This window comes from Trichechus manatus, unplaced genomic scaffold (genome assembly GCF_000243295.1).
Source record: "Trichechus manatus latirostris isolate Lorelei unplaced genomic scaffold, TriManLat1.0 scaffold00001, whole genome shotgun sequence".
Taxonomy (NCBI): Eukaryota; Metazoa; Chordata; class Mammalia; order Sirenia; family Trichechidae; genus Trichechus; species Trichechus manatus.
This window is the reverse complement of record NW_004443937.1, coordinates 27,263,986-27,272,609: the sequence shown is the minus strand read 5'-3', so window position 1 is coordinate 27,272,609 and position 8,624 is coordinate 27,263,986. Positions and strand designations below refer to the sequence as shown.

Sequence of the window (8,624 nt, the reverse complement as noted above, 5' to 3'; positions counted from 1 at the left end):
TTAATAATCAAGAGAATAAGATGAAAAGACACTGTTACCCTAATTGTGTATTTTTTCTGGACTCGGCTCTGGATTCCCATTGTCAAGTACGTAAAACCTACCAGCCTCATAGTTTTAGCCCAATGGTAAAGATGAAAATTAATTTTGGCTACCAATATGACTAATCTATTCATCAAGTTTCTTAAAAACAAATGATTATAATTGTTCGTAACCTTGTATTTTTTTTTTTTTTAGTTAGGTATTTACGGATATTTGCCAATATAAAAAGATAATGGACAGGCAGGCTGAAAATTGAACGCTATGCAGTCCTTACTACAAAAAGACACTTCCACTCCTGGGAGTCCATATACTTTTCTCACAGTTTCCCAAAGCCTTTAACTGCTTGAAGATGTTTCACTTGTAAGCAATTCCGCAACACTCAATACACAGAGAACAGTGAAAGCTGCAGCCACAAGGCAACCAGGGGAGCTCAGTATGTGTACTTGGTGGAGTAGTCCTTTGGAGACACGGCCAGCCCCCGGCCCTTGCGCGCCCCTCGGTAGACCATCTCTCTAGGATGTTGATCATCTCTTGTTTGTCCTCCAAGGCCCAGTTAATCTTGTTGTTGTTACCAGTCCCCAGATCAATCATTATGTGCTTGTTCCTTTAGAGAGGAAAAAAAAAAAAAAAGGAGGGAAGGAATCAATCCTCATAATTATCTTTTAAAAGAGAATCCCATGAAAAAAATGCCTGCTCTTCTATTTTTCCCTTCCATGTTGCTACAAGCTCTCTTCAGTCTCAATGGCCCGCAGGTAGAGCCCAGGCAATGTACCTAGTGGCTTATCCTAAGAAGCCTCATTCATACCTAATTCAGTCAATCTAGATGATGAGATTCGGGACTTTTAACTCATGAGACGTACTTGGCTTTTAACTGATGCTGTGATGAGGTAAGGCCCTTGGGAACCTTAGGGAGGGGATGGACTTTGCATATGGGAGCCAGAGGACCAACTCAAACCTTTGCGTCTAATAGATTGACTTATGGTGACCCCACGTGTTACAGAGCAGAACCGCTCCATAGGGTTTTCTTGGCTGTAATCTTTTTGGGAGCAGATAACCAGGTCTTTGTTTGGCTGCAGTGGATGAGTGGGTTTGAACTGCCAACCTTTAGGTGGCAGCCTGTCAGTAACCACTTGTGCCACCCAGGCTCCAGACTATGGTAGGCAAAATCCTAAAAGGCTCATCCCTCCCCCAAAGATTTCCTGCCCCAATCCTTGAGACATCACCTCTGTGTTTAAGTTACACAGTTCTACAAAAGGGATTTTACAGATATAATTAAGATTACCAATCAGTGACTTTAAAATAGGGAGAGTACCCTGAATTATTTGGGTGAGCCCAGCCTAATCCCATGAACCCCCTAAAAGCAGTTTTCTCAGCCTAGCAGCAGAAGGGGAGTCAGAGGACTGGACTGGACTGGCTGTTGCTGGATTGAAGGAGGTGCCATGCAAGAAGGAGCAGGGAGGTCACCCAGAGAAGAGAGCCACCCAGCTAACAGCAGCCAGGAGACCTCAGACCCAGCCACGGGGGCTGGTTCTGCAACAATCGGACGAGCCAACATGGACTCTTCCCAGAGCCTCCAGACGACACCCCAGCTTTGGCCATGAGGGACCCAGAACAGAGAGCCTAGCCGAGCCCACATGACTTCTGACCCACAGAGCTGGGAGCTAATATATGGGTGTTGATTTAAGTTGCTAAATTTGTGCTAATCTGTCACACAGAATGGAAAGATAATACGTATCCTACAACATCCACCCAGGCTCTCCTGACCAACTAGGGAGATCTACTTTTAGAGGATGGACTAATGCTCCTAGTGACATTTATCAACTTTTGTAGTAACAATAAGAAATTTTGACAAGTAAAAACAAAGGCAATTGTGATTTCTTTCCAAATTAAAGCTTCACCACAGATTTTCTAACCTGATAAAGTAACCTTGCATTTACAAGCACAGTAATTAAATACAGGTTTTCCTCTTGTGTTTCACAAAAAGGACACAAAATAAAGTCATTGATATCATATGATATAGGTCAGACATTTTAAAACAGATCTTTTCATCAACAGATTGTATTTCAAGGTATCTTAAATGGCAGTAAGAGTATCTTCCGCTGAGCTATACCTCACCTAGGTATCTAAGCAAAGTTACTACAAAAGGACAATTTGTTACTGAGTAAATGCTAAAACAAATTGTTACTTTGGTGAAAAAACTCTAAAAGTTTCACTTTGATTGTTGATATTGTGATAAGATTGCTTCTAAATAAAAGAATCTAAAGGTATCTTGAGTATATTCAATTCCAGACAATTTTCCGTCCAAGTAAGAGCTTTAAGACAATGTAACACACCTGGAGAAAAATACGACAGTGCAAGGATCGTACAACTCAGACATTTTGTCGAAGTCAGGTACTTCTGTAATATCCACCACATAAGTAACTGCAAGTTTTTTCACCTAAAAATAAAGGAGATAAAAAATGTATGGATGTGGCTTTCACTCTGCAACAGACACTTAAAAAAAACAACAATTTGTGTCAAACAGGATGATTTTCAAACTAGTTCTCCAACCTTTTTCCCAGTAGAGCTGACACACAGGAAAATAACGGAACACCATCAGGACATGCTGACCAGTTGGCATCCACTCCTCACTTTTCTTCCTCTGAACAGTTTAGGACTAGCTAAGCTTTACTCAAGCAGCAAGTTATGTAAGTCCTGCAGAAAATGTCTACAAGTATATTATTCTGATCTAATAATAATCCATACGTAGGTTTAAAAATTTGTAATTTTGTAAATCCTTAACACTTATGACAGAAATGACTTATGACGCAGTCATTGGAAGGAAACACCATTGTAAGTCAGGGACGACCTTTATTTTCTAAAACTAATATTAGCCCTAATTAACTCTACTTACAATAACTCTTGCAAATTTTGTAATTTGAGAGAGGTCACGATAATAATGGTATAAACTGTTAAATGCTGGGCTGCTAAACAAAAGGTTGGAGGCTGGAGTCCACCCTGAGGAGCCTCTGAAGACCTGGCCATCTACTTCTGAAAAAGCAGCCATTGAAAACCCTACGGAGCATAGTTCTACTCTGACGCACGTGAGTCACCATAAATTGCAGTAGTCTGACAGCAACTGGTACTGGCAATGATAATAATAAAACCAAAACACCAAACCCATTGCCATCGAGTCAATTGCAACTCACAGCGACCCTAAAGGACAGAGTAGAACTGTCCCATGGGGTTTCCAAGGGGTGCCTGGTGGATTCAAACTGCCGACCTTTGGGTTAGCAGCCTCATCTCTTAACCACTATGCCACCAGGGTTTCCATGATAATAATAGTGGCTAACAATGACTGAACAGACTACTTTCTGTGTGACAAGGAACTGTTCTTGAAGCCTTTTATATTAACCCATTTAATCTTCATGGCAACCCTTGAGTTAAGTACTATTACCCCTTTTTATAATGAATAAAGTGAGTCACAGAGGTAACTTATTTAAGATTAGACAGCTAGTAAGTGGCAGAGTCAAACTTGAGTCTCTATCTGCTAACTACAAGGCTGTTTATACCCAGACACAAATCCACAGCAAACCTAAAATATAGGTCTGCTATTTCTTCCTAATGAGACTCCTCATCTGAGCCTCAACTGCCACTGGATCAGCCGATTCTGTGAGATTCTGAACGTAATACTTCAGACTGATCCCCTACTATCAGTCTTAAAAAGCTCCAAAAATCTATTTGCCGTACATCCAATTTTATTAGAATGCGTGACCAAGCGTAAATGATATCACTGAGATTTCACACCTTTTAAGACCCATTTGTATAGATCTGCAGTGTTTCTGAAAGTGCCACCCATGGTCAAACCACTCAGAATTTTGTGGGGAGCTTTTTTAAAAAACAATTTCTTGGACCCCATCCTAGACCTGTGGATTCAGAATCTGAGGAGCATTTTAATAAGCCCTACTAACACATAAGAACAGTCCCTAAAGATCATAAAGCAACCTACCTTACCTCCCCTTGTCCTTCCTACTACACAAACCAACCAAAACAAAACCAAACCCTTTGCCCTCTGGTCGATTCCGACCCAGAGCGACCCTATAGGACACAGTAGAATTGCTCCATAGGGTTTCCAAGGAGCGGCTGGTGGATACCAACTGCCTCCATTTTGGTTGGCAGCCACAGCTTCCTATAGCTCTTAACCACTGCCGCTCCAGGGCTCCATAACACATATACTTGTTACTATTTACTCAAAGGAGTTATTTTAACCCAGCCTGTATCAGCATACCTCCTATCCCCAAGAGAGAAAAGATTGCTTCAATGTTTCCATTACTTTTGCTCTCCATTCAAATGAATGACCTCTAAAGGTATTTATGGAATATTAATATTTTTAATGCCTTAATATTTTTCTCTTTTGCCCTATTACTACAACTGTAAAAATCAAAGCCATCCATCAGGAAATCATAGGAAAAGAATTAAACCCCTGGTTAGATAGGGTCTTACAACTGCAATTTTATCGTCAGCAAACAAGTGCCACAGACTGCCCAGTGCACTAATGTTACAAATTAGGAAAATGCGTTCTAACAAAGCACAACTCTACTTTTCTCCTAATGTTACCTGAATTGGAATCACCCAAAACTATAAATCAAGAGACTTAAAAAGAGTGTGGTGGGTAAAGGGGAAAAAAAAGAAATAAAAAGAAAAAGAAGATTTACTACATAAATGTTCTGTTTTATAAATAAAACAAACAGGTGCCAAAAAAGACCACCCTTTCTAACTAAGCGATTTAATGTAAGTTCTAACTGCTCTTGTCAGAGTCTGCAAATCTGTGTTTTCACTGCAATGCAGATGCGAATTTTGAAAAACACCCTATCGATAGAATTTGCTCACTTATTCAGGAAGGGGAGCATGAACCGCTTTAACTTTTGAGGAGGCTATGGAAATTTCTCCCAGAAAAAACCTGAACTGTCCTGTACAATTTCAGGGAGCACATCCTTGAGTCACAAGGTAGGAATAGGTCTGGACGTTGATCTGCTTCTTGTCTTTATTTGGTAAATGTGTTTACACAGAATAGAGTATAGGACGCGGTTTTTTACCTCACTTTTAAATTTCACTGCCAACTGTCAAAGCAAAGGAAACCCTGGTGGCACAGTGGTCAAGAGTTATGGCTGCTAACCAAGAGGCTGGCAGTTCGAACCCACCAGACGCTCCTTGGAAACTCTATGGGGCAGTTCTACTCTGTCCTATAGGGTCAGAATTGACTCGACTGCAACAGAGTTGGCAAAGCAAAAGGAATTCAAGCACAATGTAATTATTAAACTGGTTATTGAACCCCACATTAAGAAAATTTACCTTTTCAGCTATCCTGTATAGAAGGTCATCCATTTCCATATAAGTAGGATCCCAGTCATGGCCAAACCGCGTGGCGACCACGCGGTCCTCCTCAGAAAGGATGGCTTGTCCACCTGTCAGCCGTTCTGTAGATGTGGAAGCATGTACGACATCTTGAAAAGGAGACCGATATCTAAGACAGAGAGCCATATGCGTCAGTCTTCACTGTTGCCTGATGAAAGGAGAAATCACTGATTCCATCAAGAAGCTGCAACCACCTTCTTGATGGAATGGCTGACAGGGAATCAGGCCCTCGCCTCTGGTGGATCCACCATTGAGAAGGGCCTGCAGCCGCATTGGACCTCGCCCACACCCATCCGGGCACCTGGACGGAATGTGACCCCCACCGTCTTGTGTGGGAGGGCCCTGCTGACTGGAAACCAGGGCAATGAGGGCCCTCCACCCTGAACACCCGGCCTCCAGCCTCCAGCCTGTCCCCATGGCCTCTAGCCTTTCCTCCCCCCCTCCCCCCGCCCTCCACCCCATCCCCTGGGGCCTCCACCTTGAACATGCCCCAAGCCTGTAACTGGTTCCCCCAGCCTCCACCCCCGAATCTACCCTGCACCTGGTTCTCCCACCCTGTCAAGCACTGCCTCTCCAGCACCCCCTCTCCTCCATTTTACAGCACCTAGCCCAGAGCTTGAGATATAACAGGGGTTAAGTAGCTGTAAAGTGAAATGAACTTGCCAACCCCAGTGCTATATCCAGTACTTCCAAGCAGTCCTAGCCCATCCTTTCTCCTGAGAGGTGCCATCCCCAGAAAACTCTGAGGTTAGTTAGTCCCATTTGTCAAACCCCCATTTCTAGTACAAGAGACCTACCAATCTGTAGTCTACAGTTCCTCCTCTATAAACACTCACCTCCATATAAGAAGAACCAGATCTGACCTGTTGATCCTACAGAGCCAAAGTGACCTTAGAGAGTCTCAGGTCTCCAGCTTTTATGAGCCCAGCACCTCCCACCCCTGGCCCTTCCTTCTCTACTTTCCCACCAAATTAGAAATGAGAGCTTGATCCTATTAGAAAATGTCACTCCCTTCTCCAGGCCCAACATCGGAACAGTCTTGCCAGACTGTGTGATTGGATGAAGACAGGGTGAGTGAGGCTCACTAATCCTTTTTTCAGTAGAATGTCATTCAGTAGAATGAGTGGAATGGAGGAAGGGAAGGGCCTGGAAATAAGAAATGAATGAAAATATACAATAAATGCTGCAAAGGTCTTTACTTGGTGCAGGCGAGCCCTCAAGACTAAGGTGCACAATAGCTGAGGCTATTCATTCACTCATTCATTCGTTCATCATTTTTGAGCAATGTGTTGCCTGACACTGTACTGGAGGCTGTGGACCGAAAGAAGTAGACATGTCTTCTCTAATAAAAAGCTCCTAGGCTCTTGGGGAGACAGCAGTTGCTGCTGAGTCTTCTGTAACTCATCAGTCCAGGATTGCTTAGAGAGAGAGCTGGTTGGGTTAGTTGGGACTGGCAGTGGCCATGTGAAGCCTACTCAGGCCAATTATGTCTTCGTCTTTCCCTTGGGAATTCCTTGCAAAACCCAGTCACATAGTAAATGCTCTCTCCTTTCCCCTGCTCCTTTCCTCAGCCTGTGCTTGGGCCCAGGATAACGGGAGGTCAGTAGTCTGGACTTGTGGGCTTCTTGGTCCCACGGAAGCCCACCTCCTCGAGCCCTCTCCATTTCTCACGCTTAAGTTGCCATGGTCTGCCTTTGCCCTCAGAGAACCAAGAAACTCTAGAATGCCAGAGAAATCAGGAAGCATCTCATTCATTCCCTCCCACATTTTGCAGAAGAATCTAACATCTAGGGAGACAAATGATTGTCCAAGAGTTCTGCAGTTCCTATCATGGACTTCTTCTATTTTTCTTCAACTTCAATTTGAACTTGCATATGAACAATTGATGGTCTGTTCCACAGTCAGACCCTGGCCTTGTTCTGACTGATGATATTGAGATTTCCCATCATCTCTTCCCACAGATATAGTCGATTAGATTCCTGTGTACTCCCATCTGGTAAGGTCCACACATACAGTCGCCATTTATGTTGTTGAAAAAAGGTATTTGCAATGAAGAAGTTGTTGGTCTTACAAAATTCTATCATGCGATTTCTGGCATCATTTCTATCACCAAGGCCATATTTTGCAACTACCAGTCCTTCTTTGTTTCCACCTTTAGCATTCCAATCACCAGTAACTGTCAGTGCATCTTGATTGCGTGTTTGATCAATTGTGGACTGCAGAAGTTGGTAAAAATCTTCAATTTCTTCAACTTTGGCCTTAGTGATTGGTGCATAAATTTGAATAATAGTTGTATTACCTGGTCTTCTTTGTAGGGGTATGGATATTACCCTATCACTGACAGTGTTGTACTTCAGGATAGATCTTGAAGTGTTCTTTTTGGTGATGAATGAGACACCATTCCTCTTCAATTTGTCATTCCCAGCATAGTAAACCATACGATTATCCAACTCAAAATGGCCAATAGTAGTACATTTCAGCTCACTAATGCCTAGGATATTGATGTTTATGTGTTCCATTTAATTTTTGATGACTTCCAATTTTCCTAGATTCATACTTTGTACATTCCACATTCCTATCATTAATGGATGTTTGCAGCTGTTTCTTCTCATTTTGAGTTGTGCCACATCAGCAAATGAAGGTCCAGAAAGCTGGACTCCATCCACATCATTAAAGTCGACTCTACTTTGAGGAGGCAGCTCTTCTCAAGTCGTATTTTGAGTGCCTTCCAACCTGAGGGGTTCGTCTTCTGGCACTATATCAGACAATGTTCCACCATTATTCATAAGGTTTCCACTGGCTAGTTTTTTCAGAAGTAGACCACCAGGTCCTTCTTCCTAGTCTATCTTAGTCTGGAAGCTCAGCTGAAACCTGTCCACCATGGGTGACCCTAATGGTATTTGAAATACCAGTGGCATAGCTTCAAGCTTCACAGCAACACGCAAGCCATCACAGTTCGACAAACTGACAGACGCAGGCAGTGGTTTTGTTGTACATGGTAAAAATTAAAACTTTGGTTAATAGCAACATCAGATGACTAATCTCAACACTAACCAGCTCCCGAGTTAACATTCAACCGTTAGTGGAATAAAAACAACTGTTTAAACAAAATGATCATTAAAAAAAAAAAAAGAGTTCTGCAGTTCCTTGTTCCCCACAATCAGTAATTTTTCCTCATCCAGTCACTTTCT

At 42.6% G+C, this 8,624-nt stretch overlaps 1 pseudogene; it reads right to left on the bottom strand.

Moving 5' to 3' along the window:
• Positions 1-469: 469 nt before the first annotated feature.
• Positions 470-5,522, bottom strand: LOC101341617 (thioredoxin-like protein 4A; annotated as a pseudogene).
• Between the last annotated feature and the right edge of the window lie 3,102 nt (positions 5,523-8,624).